Raw genomic sequence first — 23,668 nt, 5'->3', positions numbered from 1 at the left:
CTGAGACTTGTAGTTCTGCAGCTGCTGTCTGCTCTCCTCCATACACTAGTGAATGGAGGATGCTGAGACTTGTAGTTCTGCAGCTGCTGTCTGCTCTCCTGCATACACTAGTGAATGGAGGATGCTGAGACTTGTAGTTCTGCAGCTGCTGTCTGCTCTCCTGCATACACTAGTGAATGGAGGATGCTGAGACTTGTAGTTCTGCAGCTGCTGTCTGCTCTCCTGCATACACTAGTGAATGGAGGATGCTGAGACTTGTAGTTCTGCAGCTGCTGTCTGCTCTCCTGCATACACTAGTGAATGGAGGATGCTGAGACTTGTAGTTCTGCAGCTGCTGTCTGCTCTCCTGCATACACTAGTGAATGGAGGATGCTGAGACTTGTAGTTCTGCAGCTGCTGTCTGCTCTCCTGCATACACTAGTGAATGGAGGATGCTGAGACTTGTAGTTCTGCAGCTGCTGTCTGCTCTCCTGCATACACTAGTGAATGGAGGATGCTGAGACTTGTAGTTCTGCAGCTGCTGTCTGCTCTCCTGCATACACTAGTGAATGGAGGATGCTGAGACTTGTAGTTCTGCAGCTGCTGTCTGCTCTCCTGCATACACTAGTGAATGGAGGATGCTGAGACTTGTAGTTCTGCAGCTGCTGTCTGCTCTCCTGCATACACTAGTGAATGGAGGATGCTGAGACTTGTAGTTCTGCAGCTGCTGTCTGCTCTCCTGCATACACTAGTTCTGCAGCTGTCTGCTCTCCTGCATACAATGAACATTTTGAAGAAGGAAATGACATCAGACCTTTTTTTTTTTTTTTTCATCAACAATCTTTAATGGCATTGTGCACTGATTAAAAACGCAGTGAGCAAAAACGCAGCAAAAAACGCACCAAATCGCGGCAAAAACGCATGCGTTTTTGCCGCGTTTTTTTAGCCGCGGGTGCGTTTTTTAGACAAAAACGCACATAAAAACGCAGCGTGAAAAAAACGCCTAGTGCGCACATAGCCTTAGGGTCCATTTTTAAAGGAATTCTCTCCAGCAGACCCTGAACCAGCAGGGCTTAGCTAAGCCGCAAGCTGGAGAAAATCAGAATTGTGCAAAACGATTGGCAGGACCCTTCCAGTGGCCACATCTGTAGTCCTTGGCCCTGCAAACCACCTATTACTGGCCACTCTGACTAGTAGACTAAATGCGATATCATGCATGCGTCACACCGGCTCTACTCTATAATAAGAGGTAGAATATTTGCAGGGCCCAGTACTACCAATGTGGCCACTGGATCAGGGTCTTGTGAGTTTCATACTTTCCAAATGAAAAACACTTCTATGGGTCTATTCATCCTAACTTCACCACAAAAACACAGCTTACCGATACCTCCACCCGAGGAAAGAAAATGTAATGGATGGGGCATGCTGAAATCCAACATGTCCACTCCCGCTCACCACTAACACCTGGCTCAGCCATCTTTTTTCACTAGAGGACTAGTTGTCTCGAACAATGTAGTCCTCCATATCTGTAACCCCACCCCCACCACTGATTGGCTGCTTTTTGTGTACACAGGCAAAAAGCAGCCAATCAGTGGTGGTGTGGAGTAGAATAAGAGGACTAGTTGTCTTGAGCACTGTAGTCCTACATATTTGTAACCCTACCCCCACCACTGATTGGCTGCTTTTTGTGTACACAGGCAGAAAGCAGCCAATCAGTGGTGGGGGTGGAGTTATATAGACCTTAGCTGTTAGGGAACGGTTAGTTCTGGAGCAGAAAAAAACAGGGATTTTTAACCCTACTCCCAAGCAGTCAATCAGTGGTGGGGGCAGGCTTACAAATTTGGAGGACTACAGTGCTCGAGACAACTATTCCTCTTTTTCTACTCTGCACCCCACCACTGATTGGCTGCTTTTTGTGTACACAGGCCAACAGCTGCCAATCAGTGGTGGGGTGCAGAGTAGAAAAAGAGTAGTAATAGTCTCGAGCACTGTAGTCTTCCATATTTGGAACCCCGCCCCCGAATGGCTACTTTTTGTGTACACAGGTAGAAAGCAGCCAATCAGTGTTGGGGGCGGAGTTATATAGACCTCAGCTGTCAGGGAACTGGTAGTTCTGGAGCAAAAAAAAAACAGGGATTTTATTAAAACGTCAGCAAGCAGCCCAGTAAGTATATGACCAGTGTTTGGCAAATATATGTAATTGCACGGGGGCCGTATATTGGCCGTGTACAGGGGTCCTGGGGCACCTATAATGGGCAGTTCTTGTGATTTTTGGACAAAGCTGAAATAATCATCAGTGATGATGAGGTCCGGTGAAGAAATGACTATCTGGAAGTTGACCCAAGAGACATAAGTGGAGGTTTAGGCATTACGATCAGCAATAAGCCCCTATGGTAATATATGGGGGGGGGCAGCGTCTTGTCCTCCAGCGGCAGAATATAAAATCTCCTCCGTTAATGGTTTTACACTCGCTCCTCTAAACAGCTACCCAATCTCACTAAAAAAAAAAAAATAAAAAATCCTTTAATCTAAACTGTGGATTACCGAATCCATCCAAAGCCGGCCCGCCGGGCGGAATCCACAGAACGCCACCTTATTTCTACAGATTTCACCAAAAGAAATAAAACAGATTATTTTCCTTTGCATATTACAGAAATTGGCTCGTCAGCGCGAAAAAAAAAAAAGGAAAAACACACAAAACACTAAAGAGCTTTAACAAGTGGAACTGGAAAATGTGAGTGTTCTCCATCCCCCGTATTTATTCGGATTTTCTTCTATGAGAGCTCAGCCTCCTCCAGTGGAAACTGTAATTAATGATTAAAAACCCGGGGAACGGGCGACTAATTCTCAATGAGAAAAAGCAGCGATTACAAAGGTCAGATGACATTATAATCGCCGATCACTAGACGGGACGCGATGCTGATGGGAATAAAGAACAACAAAATGGAAAACGGCAAAAAAGGGGTTAAAAATTTACATTCAGCAGGATCATAGACTGTGACGGTCACACAGTATACTGGGCTCCTGTTTTGCCACCTTTCTAAAAGATTGCATGCCCAAAAGACAAGTGCAGCAAACCTCTGGCTTACGTGGTGATGCTAGTACATACAACACATGACCACTTTGGCCAGTGATTGGCTGCAGTGGTCACACAGATGTACAGCTCATGAACATTGAATGCAGTGATTGGCTGCAGTGTTACTGTGGAAATAGGGCATGACGACTGAGTTTAGTGATTGACTGCAGTGTTACTGTGTGTATGTAGAGCACATGACCACTTAGGCCAGTGATTGGCTGCAGTGGTCACATGGGTGTACAGCTTATAAACACTGAATCTAGTAATTGGCTGCAGTGTTAGTGTGGATGTAAGGCACAACTACTGAGTCCAGTGATTGGCTGCAGTGGTCACATGGATGTACAGCTTATAAACCCTGAGTCTAGTAATTGGCTGCAGCGTTAGTGTGGATGTAGGGCATGACTACTGAGTCCAGTGATATGCTGTACATCTACAGTAACACTGCAGCCAATCACTGGACTTAGTAGTCGTGCCCTACATCCACACTAACGCTACAGCCAATTAATAGACTCAGTGTTCATAAGCTGTACATCCATTTGACCACTGCAGCCAATCACTGGCCTCACTGGTCATATGCTGTACATCTACAGTAACACTGCAGCCAATGACCACTGAGGCCAGTGATTGGCTGCAGTGGTCACATGGATCTACAGTTTATGAAAACAATCTAGTGATTGGCTGCAGCGTTAGTGTGGATGTAGGGCACAAATGCAGAGTCCAGTGATTGGTTGCAGTGTTACTGTGGATGTAGAGCACATGACCACTTAGGCCAGTGATTGGCTGCAGTGGTCACATGAATGCCCAGTTCATGAAAACTGAAGCTGGTAATTGGCTGTAGTGTTAATGTGGATATAGAACACGACTACTGAGTCCAGCGATTGTCTGCAGTGTTACTGTAGATGTAGAGCACATGACCACTTAGGCCAGTGATTGCCTGCAGTAGTCACAATGAATGTACAGCCATGAACACTGAAGCTAGCAATTGGTTGCAGTGTTCACGTGCACTTGGCTGCTAGTAATTGGCTGCAGTGGTCTTTAGGATGTACGGCACATGACTACTGAAGCCAGGAGGTCGCATAGATGCACGGCTCATGAGCACGGAAGCCAGTGATTGGCTGCAGTGGTCATATATGAATGCAGAGCACATGATTGGCTGCAGTAATCACATGAATGTGCAGCACGTGACCACTTAAAGCAGTAATTGGCTGCAGTGTTAATTTGGATGTAGCACATATGACCACTTAGGCCTGTGATTGGCTGCAGAGGTCATACGAATGTAGGAAACATGACCACTGAGGCTAGTAATTGGATGCAATGGGCGCGTGGCTATCAAGTATTTCACTGCAGCAAATAAATTAAGATCAGCAAGCACTGCCGGAGGATTTAATAAACCAGTACAGTGGTTTTAGGTTTTTTTGGATTTTAGAATATTGCCTGCACCCCGAGTGCTCCAACACAATGGCAAACGGCGACTAGGAAAGCAGATAAGTGTCCTTTATACAGTATAAGCGATGCCAGGCCAAGGGATGACAACAGACACGTCCCATCAGGTCCAAACTGTTCATTCCAAGCGGCTCATGAGCCAGAAGCAGGAAAGAAGAAGACCCCAAACACTAACACAACAAATAGAGCAGGTTCCTTCCCTCTCTAAATTCTGCGCTGCTGCTCGGGTATCAGAGTGTTGTCTGCAGCGATGACGTCACCGCTGAAGCCAATCATGCATGTGCTGTAGAGAATCCCTCCAGCGCTGGGGAGTTGAAATCTACATCCTGTCAATCATGAGGATTTCACAGTTTTACATGCGACTTTTAACCCCTTTACGGCATTTGACATATCGGTGCGTCCTATGTCAGGTGCCTGTGTATGGAGGGAGGGCAGGAGCTGAGCCCTGAGGATACCCGGCAGATCCCCATATAGATAAGCTTCCTTAAAAGTATGATATGGGTGGTCAGTGTAGGGTCCACTGGCACATAGGCAACTTAAAGGGGTTGTCTGGTAAAAAGACCTTGTCATCTATCCACAGGTGCTGATTGGTAGGGTCCAGTCGCTGGGACTGGCAGAATTACTCCCATTAGAATTAAATGGGCGGCACGGTGGCTCAGTGGTTAGCACTGTATGGTGGCTCAGTGGTTAGCAGTGTAGTCTTGCAGCGCTGGGGTCCTGGGTTCAAATCCCACCAAGGACACCATCTGCAACGGGTTTGTATGTTCTCCCTGTGTTTGCGTGGGTTTCCTCCCACACTCGAAAAACATACAGATAGGGAATTTAGATTGTGAGCCCCAATGGGGACAGTGTTCCTGATGTATGTAAAGCGCTGTGGAATTAATAGCGCTATATAAATGATATTATTATTATTATTAATAATAATATAATCATATTATTATTAATAATATTATTAATAATAATAATAATAATAATAATAATAATAATAATAATAATAATAATAATAATAATAATAATTAGCAGTGCACATTAATGACCGCCACTCCATTCATTCTCTATGGAGGGCGCTATGCTTGTTTTTTTTCCCACCAGCCCCATAGGGAAGTAGTGGAGCAATTGTTAGGCACCCGCATAGAAGTGCACCCTCGGGGATAAAAATTCCTCATTTTGTCCATCATTGTGGATCCCATCAATCAATAAGTTATTGTCAATGCAAAACATTTTATCACCGGACTGCCCCTTTAAATCCAAATGTCAACCTCAGGTCTCCGCTGTAAACTCCATGAATAATCCACTTTGGATTTGCCTAAGGCACTTACAGCATGTGTGAACACCGCCAAACCGGTCTTCATCACGAAGTGAGTAAATAACCACCTTTAGTGTTTTCTCCAAAATTGTGACTTTCTAAAAGTGTGGCGGAAAGGTTTTGGCTTTACATTTTTGGAAAATCAGGTTAAAGAATTGCATGTGTGAGAATTAAGCCTTTTCAAGAACAAAAACGCTCCTCTGCTCTTTTACAGAGAATTTTTGCCCCCTAATCTGAGTGCAGAATAATGTAGGGGCAGAGATCCTGATTCCAGCAATGTGTCACTTACTGAGCTGCTTAGTGTAGTTTTGATAGAATCACAGTTTAACCCTAGAACGCATACCTGGGGCCTCGCAGGCCTGCTAGGTTACTTGTTTTCTATTGTAGATTTCTATGGTTGCGCGTTCTAGGGTTAATCAGCTGTAGATTATCATTACAGGACTACTTGGCGTGCTGCAGGTAGTCCAGCCTATTAATGAGCTCTGTATAACTGCTAGATCTACAGCAGAGAAGACAGTGATTTTATCAAAATGACAGCAAACAGCTCAGTAAGTGACACATCGCTGGAATAAGGGTCTCTGTGTCTACATTATGCTGCTCTCAGATGGGGGAGCAAAAACCTGGTGACAGATGCCCTTTAATATACGTTCTGTATCGCTTCCTTACATTTACAGCCACTTAAAGGGACTGTTCGGATTCACTAAACTGGTGCTCCTGGGAGATCTGCGTTTGCCCGGCTACAAAGGTGACATCCTGTTTAACAACACGTGACCGCTGCAGCCAAACACTGAGGCAGACACAAGACACTGCATGTTGTAGACTAGAGGTCACCACTGCAGCTTTGTACAGATTCCAGGGAGCAAAGGAGGAGCGGCCGGAGGGGTCTGGTGCCAGTCACTTCTGCATCAGGGGCTGAGCGGTGCCAACATTGCACCAAATTATATCTGCAGGGATGTGTGCACAGATGGCACGTGTAGTGCACCGGCCTTATTATAGGACGTATACCCGATACCTGCTGAGTGCACATGTTCAATCAGACCAGTGCAAAAGCAAAGTCATCCCAATGCAGCAGTGTGCGGCGCTGGACGGCCCCTCTAAGGCTGCTTTCACACATCAGTTTTTTGCCACCAGGCACGATCCGGCAAAAACGTGAAAAAACGGATCCGGCGTCTGCTGCTGCCGGATCAGTTTTTTCCCCCCATAGACTTCTATTAGCGCCAAATGGCCTTGCGTTCGCCAGATCCGTCAAAATTTGCTTGTCCGGCGACCGGAACGTTTTTGTCTCCGGCGAAAAACCGTATTGTGCCGTACGGCGTGTTTTATAATGGAAGTCTATGGATGCCGGATCCGGTGCCGTGCGGCGTGTTTTATAATGGAAGTCTATGGATGCCGGATCCAGTGCTGTATGGCATGTTTTATAATGGAAGTCTATGGATGCCGGATCCGGTGCCGTGCGGCGTGTTTTATAATGGAAGTCTATGGACGCCGGATCCGGTGTCGTGTTTTCTAATGGAAGTCTATGGACGCTGGATTCTGTGCCGTGCGGCGTGTTTTATAATGGAAGTCTATGGACGCCGGATCCGGTGCCGTACGGCATGTTTTATAATGGAAGTCTATGGACGCCGGATCCGGTACCGTATGGTGTGTTTTATAATGGAAGTCTATGGACACCGGATCAAGTGGCGTGCGGCGTTTTATATAATGAAAGTCTATGGATGCCGGATGCGGTGCTGTGTGGCGTGTTTTATAATGGAAGCCTATGGACGCCGGATCCGGTGCTGTGCGGCGTGTTTTATAATGGAAGCCTATGGACGCCGGATCCGGTGCTGTGCGGCGTGTTTTATAATGGAAGCCTATGGACGCCGGATCCGGTGCTGTGCGGCGTGTTTTATAATGGAAGCCTATGGACGCCGGATCCGGTGCTGTGCGGCGTGTTTTATAATGGAAGCCTATGGACGCCGGATCCGGTGCTGTGCGGCGTGTTTTATAATGGAAGCCTATGGACGCCGGATCCGGTGCTGTGCGGCGTGTTTTATAATGGAAGCCTATGGACGCCGGATCCGGTGCTGTGCGGCGTGTTTTATAATGGAAGCCTATGGACGCCGGATCCGGTGGCGTGCGGCGTTTTATATAATGGAAATCTATGGATGACGGATCCGGTGCCATATGGCGTGTTTTATAATGGAAGTCTATGGACACCGGATCCAGTGGCGTGCGGCGTTTTATATAATGAAAGTCTATGGACGCCGGATCCGCTGCCGTGCGGCGTGTTTTATAATGGAAGCCTATGGACGTCGGACCCGGCATAATACAACATATGACGGAATCCAACGACGGATCCGTTTTTTTAACTGAGCATGCTCAGTATCACAACGGATCCGTCAAAAAAACGGAAGAAATGGATGAAAAAACTGATGTGACGGATCCGTTTTTTCGTCGGATCAGTCGCATCAGTTTTTTTCGCCGGATCGTGGTGGATGGCAAAAAACTGATGTGTGAAAACAGCCTTAGGCTGTGTGCACACGCTGCAGATTTGGTGCAGACATTTTTTGGTACCCAATCTGCAACTTGGGCAAAAAACGGATGTGGTTTTGGTGCAGTTTTTTATATCATTGAAGGCAATGGGTGAAAAAACGCTGCTAAACCGGACCAATAATTGCCAATCTGCAGGTTTTTTCTGCATCAAAACCGCACGGAAAAAAAGCAGCGTGTGCACAGGGCCTAACACAACTCCAGCCCATGGGCCATTTTTCTATAAACCCAAACAACCCCTTTAAAAGTGTACACAATACACTGATTAGGTACATTTCCTTCTCCTAGGTCACGTTATAATTCGGTCTGAAGCCGCGTGATTACAGCGCGTTTTCATCAGATGGGAGCGGACACTCACATTGGGTTTCTTCAGTGTCTTGTCCGCGGTCTCAAGCAGCCATCCACGTGTAATCCTCCATGTAATTATTCCCCAGCTCAGATCCAAGGTGCGGAGGTAAGGATAAGGCAACAAAGGGATTTCTGTATCTGCGGGAAAGAAACCAGATATTCAGTATAAGAGCGCGCGATTCTGCTGCAAAATCAGAGCGGAAAAACACAATCTGCACCCGAGGAGGAAGGCGTCCATCATAGAGGCAGCGGCCCACTGACTGATTTATCACCCCGACGTGCCGGCCTGACAACTGTGCCCACCCCACATGCCTACAGCCTACGAGGCGGACGTCATGGTGCCCCGGTGCTCACCATATGGCGGCGTACGGAGAAGAGAGGACGGCAGAGCGGCGCGTCTGACCGAGGAAACAAATGTGTCTAGAAATGACCGATATGTCATCGTCCACAATGTCTAAAAGACACGACTGGCTTAATAACCTCTTAAGGAATATATCATATGTGCACGAGGGAGAGGAATACATAGGAATTGCTCTCTATAGCCCCTTTTCTCTCCATCATTGTGCAGATCCGAAGGGGCCATAGACCAAACACCCGGTACGTGGCCATAGTCTAATGTGGAAGGACAAACGAGTTTGGAGCGACTAGCCAACCATCCATTGTGTATTTGGTAGTCATTCAATGTTCATTTGGAAAACAACTGGGTAATAAGGATTGGGCATATCAAATGTTAACATGCCCCATCCTTTTGTTCTCGGGGGAGATACGCCAGAGAGGTCTGCAGGAGCTGAAATGAGCTGTACATAGACAGATGACCAATGTCTCTCATGCAGCTCCACGATACAGATGAGCGCCCTCGACGCGAAAGCCCCAGCGCCCTCTATGTGGGAGCCGAGCGCCCCAGTGCTCTGTATGTGGGAGCCAAGCGCCCCAGTGCTCTCTATGTGGGAGCCGAGCGCCCCAGTGCCCTCTATGTGGGAGCCGAGCGCCCCAGTGCTCTGTATGTGGGAGCCAAGCGCCCCAGTGCTCTCTATGTGGGAGCCGAGCGCCCCAGTGCTCTCTATGTGGGAGCCGAGCGCCCCAGTGCTCTCTATGTGGGAGCCGAGCGCCCCAGTGCTCTCTATGTGGGAGCCAAGCGCCCCAGTGCTCTCTATGTGGGAGCCGAGCGCCCCAGTGCTCTCTATGTGGGAGCCGAGCGCCCCAGTGCTCTCTATGTGGGAGCCGAGCGCCCCAGTGCTCTCTATGTGGGAGCCGAGCGCCCCAGTGCTCTCTATGTGGGAGCCGAGCGCCCCAGTGCTCTCTATGTGGGAGCCGAGCGCCCCAGTGCTCTCTATGTGGGAGCCGAGCGCCCCAGTGCTCTCTATGTGGGAGCCGAGCGCCCCAGTGCTCTCTATGTGGGAGCCGAGCGCCCCAGTGCTCTCTATGTGGGAGCCGAGCGCCCCAGTGCTCTCTATGTGGGAGCCGAGCGCCCCAGTGCTCTCTATGTGGGAGCCGAGCGCCCCAGTGCTCTCTATGTGGGAGCCGAGCGCCCCAGTGCTCTCTATGTGGGAGCCGAGCGCCCCAGTGCTCTCTATGTGGGAGCCGAGCGCCCCAGTGCTCTCTATGTGGGAGCCGAGCGCCCCAGTGCTCTCTATGTGGGAGCCGAGCGCCCCAGTGCTCTCTATGTGGGAGCCGAGCGCCCCAGTGCTCTCTATGTGGGAGCCGAGCGCCCCAGTGCTCTCTATGTGGGAGCCGAGCGCCCCAGTGCTCTCTATGTGGGAGCCGAGCGCCCCAGTGCTCTCTATGTGGGAGCCGAGCGCCCCAGTGCTCTCTATGTGGGAGCCGAGCGCCCCAGTGCTCTCTATGTGGGAGCCGAGCGCCCCAGTGCTCTCTATGTGGGAGCCGAGCGCCCCAGTGCTCTCTATGTGGGAGCCGAGCGCCCCAGTGCTCTCTATGTGGGAGCCGAGCGCCCCAGTGCTCTCTATGTGGGAGCCGAGCGCCCCAGTGCTCTCTATGTGGGAGCCGAGCGCCCCAGTGCTCTCTATGTGGAAGCCGAGCGCCCCAGTGCTCTCTATGTGGGAGCCGCTGCTCATCTCCCTGATCTCCTCACTGAAGGAAAATTTTGTGGTGATTTAATTCCATCCTCCCCATCCTTATATTCCCAGGACATATTTCACTCATCAGGAGGCCTCTATATGTATAAGAGGCTTTATGCATTGAGAAAACATGCATGCTCAGCCATACTGTGCAAGCATGTCACTGTGGGAATCACACAGAATTGCAATCCGCCGACCACAACAGTAGGTCTGTGGCCCAGTTAAGGGCAGTCCGTCAATTTTTACGACCCCCTACGAGGTTTGGCTTTTTTTCAACCACCATTATCTACATCTGTGATTCCCCATCCTGGCATGCTGGGAGCAGTAGTTCTGCACCAGCCACAAACTGATTAATATAATACGATTCCTGTGTCTGCAAGGTGCAGTAAAATATACTGCAGGCTCATATTATTCCAATAGGAACCTTCATGTGACAAATAGACGAGGAATGAGGCAGGAAATTCAGATGACTACCCCCATCGATATCAGCGGTGGAACATGATAGGAATCATCGAATGACATATCCCGGGTCAAGACAATCATTCACCTCCATTTCCCCTCCCCCGGCTCTGACGGAGGAGGTAGACATTACAGACGAGAGCCTCTCCTGGGCTTTTAATTATTAAATGTAAGTATATGACCTTAGGCTACTTCTACTCGGACACTTTCCCTTTAAAAGAGAAGAAGAAAAAAAAAACAAAAAACACCAAATCCTGCATGCATAGCCCATAAAATATTTAGCCGGGGTGTCGCGGTGGCCGGCGGGAGGACATCATCTTCGGCATGACATCATTTTTATGGTGGGTGATATCATTTCGGAGGCTCCACCCCGGCAGCATGCGGATAAGACTGGGGGGGGGGGGGAGCTGGCACAGCACGCCGGCCCCAAAATGGCTATTAAATGCGGGTGCAAAAGGCAAACGGAAAGGAGCCCCCGAGGGAACCACCGCCGCCGGTATGGAGTGATGGGTGGTCCATAATGAGAACCGAAGCACCATATTACATATACACACATATAACATATAATATATATATATACACACATATAACATATAACATATAATATATATATATAATCCCAGTATATACAAACATGCCCAGTACTGGGGTCACAAGTGCAACCCCCCGCTCTACTTCGACTCTGCCCCCGAGCTGCCTGGGGAGGATGGTGCGGCTATAACAGGTTGCCCTATGTGGCGGTATACCATGAATGATTAATGCAGGAGCCGTTCACCGATACACGCAGTACTAACCATATATCAGAGCCGCTAAGCCCGGAGCGGTGTGCTGCAGTATGGAGTAATCCTGCAGCACCAGCCTTCCCACGTACAGCAACCCGCACCGTGCACACTCACACTCACCTGCCATCCGCAGTCCCCATCTCATGGCAGGATCCGTCCTCTCCCCGGCCAGAGATGAACAGTCTGGTGAATGAGAGGAGGAAGCGGAGCCGTGGGCTGCCTAGTAATACTACCATACTCGTCCACTGAATACTAAGTGGGATTACATCCCCCCTCCCACACGCCAGCGCACGGCTCCCATCACCATCAAAGACAATGCTGGAGGAGCAGTCCATGGCTCCGGCGTGTCACAGCTGGGCATAGGGAGCACATGGGACGTGGAGACTGATGACAAGGGGGGGTGACAAGGAGGGAACGACGGCGGGAAGTTTAATATTCGGGGATCTAATGACAGTGCGGGCTTTAAAGAGTTAAACTGTCAACACTGTGAGCACTGCTACATCTCCAGATTACACTCACATCATACCAAAAGGGAAAAATGAACAACGCTGAGGTCCCAGAAAGTTTCCTGTGATCAAATCACTAGATAACCACCCCCCCAAATCACAGCTTAAAAAAGGACCCCAACCCTTATCACCAAACAGAGTTACCTCTCCATATAATCCCTTTAAATACATGCACGCTCTGCTCAGCTGAGCATGCATGTGTTCTTATGATCCCTGTGCAAATCATGCTCTTAAGGCTGAATGCTATTCCTCTTCACCCCTCCAAAAACATACACGCTCTGCTCAGATGAGCATGCATATGTTATTAATGATCCCTGTGCAAATCATGCCCAAAAGCCTGAATGCTATTCCTCTTCACCCCTCCAAAAACATGCACGCTCTTTTCAGCTGAGCGTGCATATGTTCTTAATGATCTCTGTGTAAATTATGCCCAAAAGGCTGAATGCTATTCCTCTTGACCCCTCTATATACATGCATGCTCTGCTCAGCTGAGCGTACATTATGTTCTTATGATCCTTGTGCAAATCATGCTCTTAAGGCTGAATGCTATTCCTCTTCACCCCTTTAAATACATGCATATGTTCTTAATGATATCTGTGCAAATCATGCCCAAAAGCCTGAATGCTATTCTTCTTCACCCCTTTAAATACATGCATGCTCTTCTCAGCTGAGCGTGCATATGTTCTTAATGATATCTGTGCAAATCATGCCCAAAAGCCTGAATACTATTCTTCTTCACCCCTTTAAATACATGCATGCTCTTTTCAGCTGAGCGTGCATATGTTCTTAATGATCTCTGTGTAAATTATGCCCAAAAGCCTGAATGCTATTCCTCTTCACCCCTCCAAAAACATGCACGCTCTGTTCAGTTGAGCATGCATGTGTTCTTAGAGCACAGTACGCTGCAAATAGGGGTCTCCAGACCTGCTGAAATACAACATGGCTATCATAACAAAGGGTCAGGAAGACCCCCGTACACAGAAACAGAGGTTTCTGTAAACAATAGTCCTGACTGGTAGACATACGTCCAGTGTGTACAGCGCCCTACGGCTGGATGACTTTTGATGCTATTTTTAAGTTGAGGTCAGGAACGCAGACAAATCTGTAATTCCATGCCACTACTAAGAAATAAAAACAGAGTCAGAATCCAGCCTAAAAAATTGGAATTTGTTAGAGGTAATTTGTCCGCAGCTTTTTGCCACTTAATCAGAGAGCAGCATAATGTATGGGCAGAGATACGGATTCCAGTCACGTGTCACTTACTGGGCTGCTTAGTGTAGTTTTGATAAAAATTACTTTAATCAGCAGGAAATTATCATTACAGGACTACTTGGTGTGCTGCAGGAAAAATGCTCGAGTCCCCAATTGACTTAAATTATACTCAGTACACAAGTCATGCCCGTCTGAGCGTCCAACTGCTGGTTACGAGTACCGAGCATGGTAGTGCCCGCTGATCACTAGTTACAAGTACTGAACACCCGAGCATGGTAGTGCCCGCTCATCACTAGTTCTGAGCACCTGAGCATGGTAGTGCTCGCTCATCACTAGTTACGAGTACTGAGCACCCGAGCATGGTAGTGCCCGCTCATCACTAGTTACAAGTACTGAACACCCGAGCATGGTAGTGCCCGCTCATCACTAGTTCTGAGCACCTGAGCATGGTAGTGCTCGCTCATCACTAGTTACGAGTACTGAGCACCCGAGCATGGTAGTGCCCGCTCATCACTAGTTACAAGTACTGAACACCCGAGCATGGTAGTGCCCGCTCATCACTAGTTCTGAGCACCTGAGCATGGTAGTGCTCGCTCATCACTAGTTACGAGTACTGAGCACCCGAGCATGGTAGTGCCCGCTCATCACTAGTTACAAGTACTGAACACCCGAGCATGGTAGTGCCCGCTCATCACTAGTTACGAGTACCGAGCACCCAAGCATGGTAGTGCCCGCTCATCACTAGTTACAAGTACCGAGCATTTGAGCATGGTAGTGCCCACTAATCACTAGTTACGAGTACTGAGCACCCGAGCATGGTAGTGCCCGCTCATCACTAGTTACAAGTACCGAGCACCTGAGCATGGTAGTGCCCACTAATCACTAGTTACGAGTACTGAGCACCCGAGCATGGTAGTGCCCGCTCATCACTAGTTACAAGTACCGAGCACCTGAGCATGGTAGTGCCCGCTCATCACTAGTTACGAGTACAGAGCACCCGAGCATGGTAGTGCCCGCTCATCACTAGTTACAAGTATCGAGCACCTGAGCATGGTAGTGCCCGCTCATCACTAGTTACGAGTACTGAGCACCCGAGCATGGTAGTGCCCGCTCATCACTAGTTACAAGTATCGAGCACCTGAGCATGGTAGTGCCCGCTCATCACTAGTTACGAGTACTGAGCACCCGAGCATGGTAGTGCCCGCTCATCACTAGTTACGAGTACTGAGCACCTGAGCATGGTAGTGCCCTCTCATCACTTGTGATCACTTCTAGATCAATGGGTATGAGCAACCCTCAGAACGGGCACTCTAATCCCTGCTGTAATGGGGTGGCCATGTTGATGCCTCCCTGCAGCGCCGCTCAGTCAGCCCATTATGTGTGCTAATTCTAAAAGGGGTTAAAGTTCCCCGTTCTGGCAATTGGTGGAGGGTCCTAGTAGCCATAACCAAACCAATCAACAAGTTATCACCTATCCTGTGGCTAAGTGATGATCTCTACCTACTGGAATACCCCTCCAATTTAAAAATGGAGGTCTTCTGGGGTAGGGGGGGGGGGGGGTCATTCTGCCTCCAGTTCATATGAGGCTGGGGCTAGACGGCAACACAGGTCATGCGACCAAAGACCACTCGGTGCAGTTACTTCATCACAGCGTAAAGAGAGGGAATGGGATTGCACAGACTCATAGGGCACCCAGACAAGTCGTAAAAATATCCAACCGTTTCTGACTTTTTGTGCCTAGGGGTTTGCCGTGCCTAGGGGGTTTGCCGTGCCTAGGGGGTTTGCCGTGCCTAGGGGGTTTGCCGTGCCTAGGGGTCGCAGTGCAGCCCCGTTCACTTGCACTCTGCTTCGGCTCAAGACAATCTTTGGTCGCACAATCAGTGCAGCTTCCAAAATTGCTGTTTAGCCCCAGGCCTATTGATAAGAATAGGTGTCCTCAAGGATTACCAACCCCCAGAGCTCAGCTCCTTGGATTTCCTGGTGGTCTCCTGCTGCAGGAGGAGTAGGGCGACTTCTGCAGCTTGCGGTGCTGCACCATACCTCTGTATATGGAGCCATACAGTGACTTATTTCTGCCCGATTTCACCCGTATCGCTGCGTGCACCACCAGGTAGCCATCCAGCTCTATGTCAGGACAACAGATTGCAAGCTTTATGGATCGGAAGACGCGCTCTACCTTTTTTTTCCCCTGGTGATAGCCACTAAAACAGAGCAGCTGGTAGATCAGGATATCATAAACCAGCAGAGAAAGAGCTGGAGCCCACGCACAGGCGGGCACAGAACGATCCCACGCTGCCAGCAAGGTAGCAGCACAGTGCCATGTACGCAGAGGAAGCACAGGGGCATGCCAAGAGCCGGGCCCCTCCACTGTCCACAATCCATGCAGGTTAACTATTAACTAGTCCTTTCTATCACAATGCAAGCTGTGGGATCAAGGACTGTGGTGACACCAGAACCATCAGGCCCTGGAATTCTGCATCATATCGGGGCGGACGAGGGTCTTCTGCTCCTCTATGCATCATGAAGCCGTCCAGGCAGCCAGACCGGAGAACAACCGCATCTGGCCAGACGGTAGAAATGTCTGGCCAGCGTCAGGCAAGTGCACCGGAAATATACAGGACGGCCATGCACATGAACAGTCAGCCCTGGGTCCTAGCAGAACATAAGGGGATGGCATGTGGCCACCGGCTGTATGAGGACAGTCAGCCCCCAATATATAACTGCATCCCCCACTGATAGGGCAGTACTGGACCCTCCTTTCCCATAATTCTCCCTCGCTGATCCTCTGTTGCTCCTGGTTCAAATTTATGAATAAATTAATAGCTGGGTGGCAATAGTTGGGGGCATGTCTCTATACACACTGATACTGTCCAATCAGAGGTGCTGGTGTCAGGCACAACCCTCCTATACGGAGCCAGAACACCTGTAAATGTGCAGGAGGAGCAACAAAGGGGCGCCGCGCCGAAACAAAGGGGCGCCGCGCCGAAACAAAGGGGCGCCGCGCCGAAACAAAGGGGCGCCGCGCCGCAACAAAGGGGCGCCGCGCCGCAACAAAGGGGCGCCGCGCCGCAACAAAGGGGCGCCGCCCCGCAACAAAGGGGCGCCGCGCCGCAACAAAGGGGCGCCGCGCCGCAACAAAGGGGCGCCGCGCCGCAACAAAGGGGCGCCGCGCCGCAACAAAGGGGCGCCGCGCCGAAACAAAGGGGCCACGCGCCGAAACAAAGGGGCCACGCGCCGAAACAAAGGGGCCACGCGCCGAAACAAAGGGGCCACGCGCCGAAACAAAGGGGCCACGCGCCAAAACAGGGCGACGCGCCGAAACAGAGATCTGAGAAAAATGACTCCAGAGTCACTAATTAATCGGGAACACAGTGTAACCTTGGATTACGAGCATAACTGGTTCCAGGAGTGAGCTCTTAAACCAAGTTACTCTTATATCAATGCGAATTTTCCCATAGGAAATAATTGAAACATAGACAATGCGTTCCACAACCCAAAAATATTTACAGTATTTATACAAACTTATTACAGTAAAACAAAATAATGTCCTGTATACATATAAAATTATTATAGTACACTAATGCAAAATACTGTACAGTAAAAACACAAACAAATTAAACTGCACCTTAGCTTACAATAGGATTGTTGCTGTGCGAGAGGTACAGTATAAGCAATGTGCTGCACTGGTTATCAGAAAGAAAGTACAATACTGTATCCACAAATGCAAATTGATAGACATGTTATATAATATATACTGTACTGTACAATGGTATACAGTATATATACCTCCAGAGCGGGTCAGAACGCGGTGAAAGGACAGAACCGCGAGTGTGCACGGTGAGGATTTGGTCTTCTTGCAAATCATTGCTTTTAAACCAAGTTACACATTTGTAAAAAGCTTTGCTTGTCTTGCAAAACGCTCTCAAACCAAGTTACCCTTAAACCAACGTTCTACTGAGCGCCCTACATATAACACAAGTAGATGGTCAGCAATGTGTGCAAACCACAGATACACGGAGGCAGTTATCGATTGGCGCCATTTAATGGCCAGTGACCGGCGTTCCTTTCTCGATCACATCATGGTCTGATGCAGTCCCTGTATCCACCGTCTACTACTACGAGCTGAACTTTACCATTAGGACCCGGACAGAGGGAAAAGGGTGCCCAACCCCTGCAAGAAGGGGATCCAGATACTGGTTCTGAGATGAGACAATTTGGGGAAGATTGGGAGAACAGCTCACCTCCTCCAGAAGTCAGAGGACCCATCACATTTCCTTGCAGGGAGCTGGGTAATCACTAACACCTCAAGTTAATAAATAACCAGACTGAAACTACTAACCATAGATAATCAACCAAACCAATAGTTAACCCAATGTGTGCCAGGAACAGTCTAAATACAGAATAAACTACCTAAAAGGAGACACTTTATGTTCGTGCCCCATCTACATCAGAGATGGACGGATCTGTGGCCAATACACAGAGTAGACTGGAAATATTGGAGATGGCTACCCTGTGAGATGATTAAAGTGGTTCCCCGGCGCTACCACTTCAGCCTTGAAGCCGAGTGATGCCTAGGATGTCGCGTCCCCACATACCGGCCGGTAAATGTGGTCGATCGGCAGCTATTGTACAAGTGTCCTACTCTTGTGAAGCACACAGGTGTCCGATAACCACCGATCAAGACGACGTCCTGGGATGGGGCATCAAGGGCACCGCTCATCTCCAGACATGGAAGTGAGCGGTGACGAACGGCCCCTTCAGAAAGTTTTGCGTTTTAGCCAAGCCAGACAACCATGGAGCACAAGCAAGTCTCCAACCCAGCTGGTTTCCTCAACAAAAGACCATATGCCTCCAAAAACTGCATCATGGGTATTGCAACCGAAATATTCCCTGCTTTGAATGGAAGAGGGGGGACAAGTTTGTACATTTTTGAAACAAGCCATGGCACAAGAAGTCAGACAACCATGGAGCGCTGCCAAAACTCCAAACCAGCTGGTCTCCTCAACAAAGACCGTACGCCTCCAAACACTGCATCATGGATATTTCAACCGAAATATTCCCTGCTTTGAATGGAAGAGGGGGACAAGTTTGTACATTTTTAAAACAAGCCATGGCACAAGGAGAGCAGTCCAGGTACTGGGAGAGGAGTTAGACAACCATGGAGCGCTGCCCCAACTCCAACCTAGTGATCTCATTAACAATAGACCGTACCTCCACCCCCCAAAAAAGTTGCATCAAGGGTTTCTCATTAACCAAAAATTTCCCTGCTTTGAACTGAAAAGGGACAAGTCTGTACTTTTCAAAAACAAGCCATGGCACAAGGAGAGGAGTCCACTGGGTGGGCCCCTCCGGCTCAGGATGATTGACAGCTCTCATGCTATACAAGAGAGACGGTCAGCCCAGCCTAGTTGGGAATTGATTAGTCAAAGGAAACCGTCCAGTGGTAGCACAGAGATGTTACAGAAGACGTCAGCAGGCAGCCCAAACCTAAAGGCCCATTTAGATTTATTGGCAATATGGCACTCCTGGGTACAGGGAGCCAAAGCAGGGGTCCTCCCTGTGTATACATGTGTAATGAAGAACTTGGAAATCCAACAGGAGAAGCATTATTCTAAAAAACTATTGTGCGTGACATTTAGGGCCACAGTCTTGGATCTTCGTCTGACCAAACAGATTGAAAGAATAAAGGGGATGAGAATAGGGGAAAGAAAATGGACTTATATAAACACTGCATAAGACTGTCTTCTAAATTTTAATGATGGGTGGCCATACATATTAAATGAATGTCTGCAGACTCAGACTTCTCCATCAGAGTCAATGGCTGCTCACTCTCCCCAGTCCCGCAAGCTCGCTGCCTCGGGGAAACCCTTGACTTTGCCCTCTCCTTCAAGCCATAAATCCGAGCCCTTTCCATCTCCTGCTGACTCCAACTCAAGAATATTTCCAGATCTGTACATGCCACAAGAATTAGCAAACACTCTAGTGCATGCACTCATCATCTCCTGCCTTGACTACTGCAACCTTCTACTCCTTGGCCTCACTACTATTGTTCATGCATCCCTCTAAGCTATCCTACACTGTGATGCCCGACTAATCCACCTCTCTCCCCGCTATTATCTAGCCTCTCAACTCTGCCAACCCGATCACTGGCTTCCCGTTGTCCAAAGACTCCAGTTCAAAACACTAACCTTGACATACAAAGCCATCCAAAACCAGTCTCATCCATACATCTGTGACCAAGTCTCCTGGTATCTACTTGCACGCAACCTCAGATCCTCACAAGATCTTCTCACCTCCCCTATTATCTCCTCTTCCCTCAATTGCATACAAAACTTATCTTGTGCCTCCCCCATACTCTGGAACTCTCTACCCAAACATATCAAGGCTCTTACCCATTGTGAAAACCTTCAAAAGAAACTGGAAGATCTACCTCTACCGACAAGCCCACAAGAGTCAGTAACCCTCAGTCCACTATACCACTGCATGACCAGCTCTGCCCCATCTACTGTATCCTCACCCATCACTCTCAGTAGACTATACTAATGCATCACCAGCTCTGTCCCATCTACTGTATCCTCACCCATCACTCTCAGTAGACTATACTAATGCATCACCAGCTCTGTCCCATCTACTGTATCCTCACCCATCACTCTCAGTAGACTATACTAATGCATGACCAGCTCTGTCCCATCTACTGTATCCTCACCCATCACTCTCCGTAGACTATACTAATGCATGACCAGCTCTGTCCCATCTACTGTATCCTCACCCATCACTCTCAGTAGACTATACTAATGCATGACCAGCTCTGTCCCATCTACTGTATCCTCACCCATCACTCTCAGTAGACTATACTAATGCATGACCAGCTATGTCCCATCTACTGTATCCTCAGCCATCACTCTCCGTAGACTATACTAATGCATGACCAGCTCTGTCCCATCTACTCTATCCTCACCCATCACTCTCAGTCGACTATACCGCTGCACGACTAGCTCTGCCCATATCTACTGTATCATCACCCTTCCCCTGTAGACTGGGAGCCCTCGCAGGCAGGGTCCTCTCACCTCCTCTACGAGTCTGGGCCTTGTATTGTCCTTGTTTTTATCAAGTATACCCCTTTTCACATGTAAAGTGCCATAGAATAAATGGTGCTGCAATAATAATAATAATAATAGATTTCAACATCCACAATCCTTACACCTCAAAAGGGACATTAGATGTCCCTACAAGAATGTGACAAAAGCTTAAGATTAACAATATTGACAGTTTTGGTAGACAGTATGTGTACGGGGGGTCCACAGTAGATGATTGGGGTGGTTAAGTATCCGTCATGTCTAGATATACCACCACCAGAGGAGCCTGGCAGTGGATATCTGATAGAAAACCCCCAAGCACTCGGTAGAGGAAGCGCCCATGAAGGGGAGAGATGGCCAAGAAAGATCCTGGACGATTTGGGGCTTTACTGTGCACTATATATTGAAGCGCATGTGTATGGTGGGAGGGCGAGACTTTTCCAGATGACCGCTATCGAAGTGTACAGCCAGCTTTCATCAATCCACTTCATCCATCAAACATCCATCCGTGAACTCTCCCACCTCACCGGCGTTGTGAATAGGATTTCTCACCGATCCAAGGTCACTCCGCTCTCCTTGGCCGGGAAGCAATCTGTCCTAGAAATGATGCACTGTGCAACGCTGAATGAAAACATTCAGCAATGAGCAAGAATAATGAAATTACGAGTGGGCGGCAGAGTAATCCGTCCTGCGAGCGTTCCAGTTCAGCTCCCCGGGCCGATGGACTGAGCGTCCGGCAGGTTACAGAGCTCCTGGGAACGCGCTGATAGCTAGCCACAACAGGGAGATAGCCGGGGTCCACAACACCGGGGTCAGGATAAGTCAGGTGGTTACCCCAAAAACAATCTAGTTCAGTTTCACTAGTACGTCCTTAAAGCTCAGAACCGATCTGCCAGAACATTAAAAGCTCCGACCAGTCAAGACTTGGACTCAACAAGACCTCTAAACATGTCCGATAGAAACATTTTCGTCAATTTTGCTATGGATGGGCTAGTCTTTATGCCCCATGGCAACCAAGGAGCCTAATGAACCCTGCCATGATCCTGTCATTGGATTTACTTGGGTCACTGAGGAAAAACCAATAGAATCTACCATCTTGGAGACAATTGGAAGCCACTCATTCAGTCTTCACAATTTGGTCCTCAGATCCGTTTACCCATTATTCCTGCTAAAAACATCCAATCTGACTAATCTCCATCTCATTTACCACCCGACCTGTGTTCTGCATCCTTCTACTGAACATGCTCCATTTCCAGGACTTCTCTCCTGTTGCACCAGGTTTTCTGGAATGCGTTACCCCAGACAATCAGCTTCATTCCCAATGTCCACTGTTTCAAGGGGTCAAAACGTATCTTTTTACAAAGGTCTGTTACACTCCCTAATCAATTTATTCCAAGTTTAGCTCCTTTTTCCACATTCTTTCCCGCTCAACTAAAAGTAGCCCATGCACTCAAACCTCATATGTACATAGCCAGGTTTTATATTTAAAAGATGGCTGCAATATTGCATAAAAGAAGCACTTTACTTTGTGGTACTCTTCTTTCCTCAGACAGGAGGGGTGCATTTACACTAAAAGATAGTGGCCATTTTTCATCATTTTGGACGTATGGAATATTATTGTTCTCGGCAGCACATCTCCTGCAGGTGTGCTGTAGATAACAATGTTCTTTAAAAGCAGGCTTAAAAATAGTTTCACCTGACGAACAAGAATTTTACTTATATGTCCGATGCTCGCCATCCTGTTTAGGCTCCCTTCACACATCCGTTTTCATATGTACCAGAGACATGGACATACACAGACCCATTACAATCAGTGTTTTTTCATGGACATGTGTCTATTTGGAGCACACGCGTGTCCATGTGTTCCAAACGGAGACCAAAAGTCCACTTTTCTCCGGCAACACTGATGTGATCCGTGTGACACGTACCGGAGAAAACAAGTGTCTGTGAAATAAAATTATTTTCTATACTCACCTGTTTCCAGTGCTGCTGTCACTTGCTTCCGGGCCCGCTCATTATGCTCATGAATATTCACTGCACTGCAGACCCAGAAACAGCGGCAGCACCAGAGACAGGTGAGTAAAAAGTTCCAGATCTCCGTGTGCTATCATGGACAGCACAGACAACACACTTGTGCCATACACACCTTCAACACAGACCGTGAATAATGTGCGTTTTTATCACGATTGTGTGAATGAGGCTTTAATGAGAACCTGTCACCACTTTTTTGGCGTATAAGCTGTGGCCACCACCACCGGGCTCTTATATACAGCATTCTAACATGTAAGAGCCCAGGCCGGGGGTATAACATAAAAAACACTTTATAATACTTACCCAACGGTCGTGCAGTTGGCCATATGGGCGTCTTCGTTGTTCGGTGCCGGCGCCGCCTCCTTTGGCCATCTTTGTTCTCCTTCTCTAGCCGCGGGGCATGATGCGTCCGACATCATACACACTCGCCGGCATTCAGGTCCTGAGCAGGGCAGATCAAAGTATTGTAGTGCGCCTGCGCAGGACCGGCGAGTGTGTATGACGTAGACGCGTCATGCACACAGGCTTCAGAAAGAGGACAAAGATGGCCGTAAGAGGAGGCGCCGGCACCGGACAACGAAGACGGCCATATGTCCAACTGCGCGACTGTTAGGTAAGTATTATAAAAAGTGTTTTTTATCTTCTCACAGCGGCCTGGGCTCTTACATACGGCATGTTAGAATACTGTATATAAGAGCCCGGTGGTGGTGGCCGCAGCTTATAGGCAAAAAATGGGGTGACAGGTTCCCTTTAAACTGACTGATTACAACCAAAAAAAATGCTCGTTCCTTGGAGGATGTGTTTCTTTTTGCATTAATGCATCCTTTTGGTCGCTTCCCGAGA

General features: G+C 48.5%; 1 protein-coding gene across 1 annotated transcript in view; it reads right to left on the bottom strand.

Moving 5' to 3' along the window:
• Positions 1-12,281, bottom strand: part of SIPA1L3 (signal induced proliferation associated 1 like 3) — a 101,794-nt gene extending 89,513 nt beyond the window's left edge. The window contains exons 1-2 of the mRNA XM_075324854.1: positions 12,121-12,281; positions 8,695-8,822 (exon numbers count right to left, since the gene is read on the bottom strand). The gene's annotated coding sequence lies outside the window, so the exon portion shown is untranslated. The remainder of the gene's footprint in view (positions 1-8,694; positions 8,823-12,120) is intronic.
• Positions 12,282-23,668: the final 11,387 nt, after the last annotated feature.

Source organism: Anomaloglossus baeobatrachus, chromosome 9, assembly GCF_048569485.1.
Source record: "Anomaloglossus baeobatrachus isolate aAnoBae1 chromosome 9, aAnoBae1.hap1, whole genome shotgun sequence".
In the NCBI taxonomy this organism is placed as follows: Eukaryota; Metazoa; Chordata; class Amphibia; order Anura; family Aromobatidae; genus Anomaloglossus; species Anomaloglossus baeobatrachus.
The sequence above is the reverse complement of the archived record's forward strand: the minus strand, read 5'-3'. Positions and strand labels throughout refer to the sequence as shown.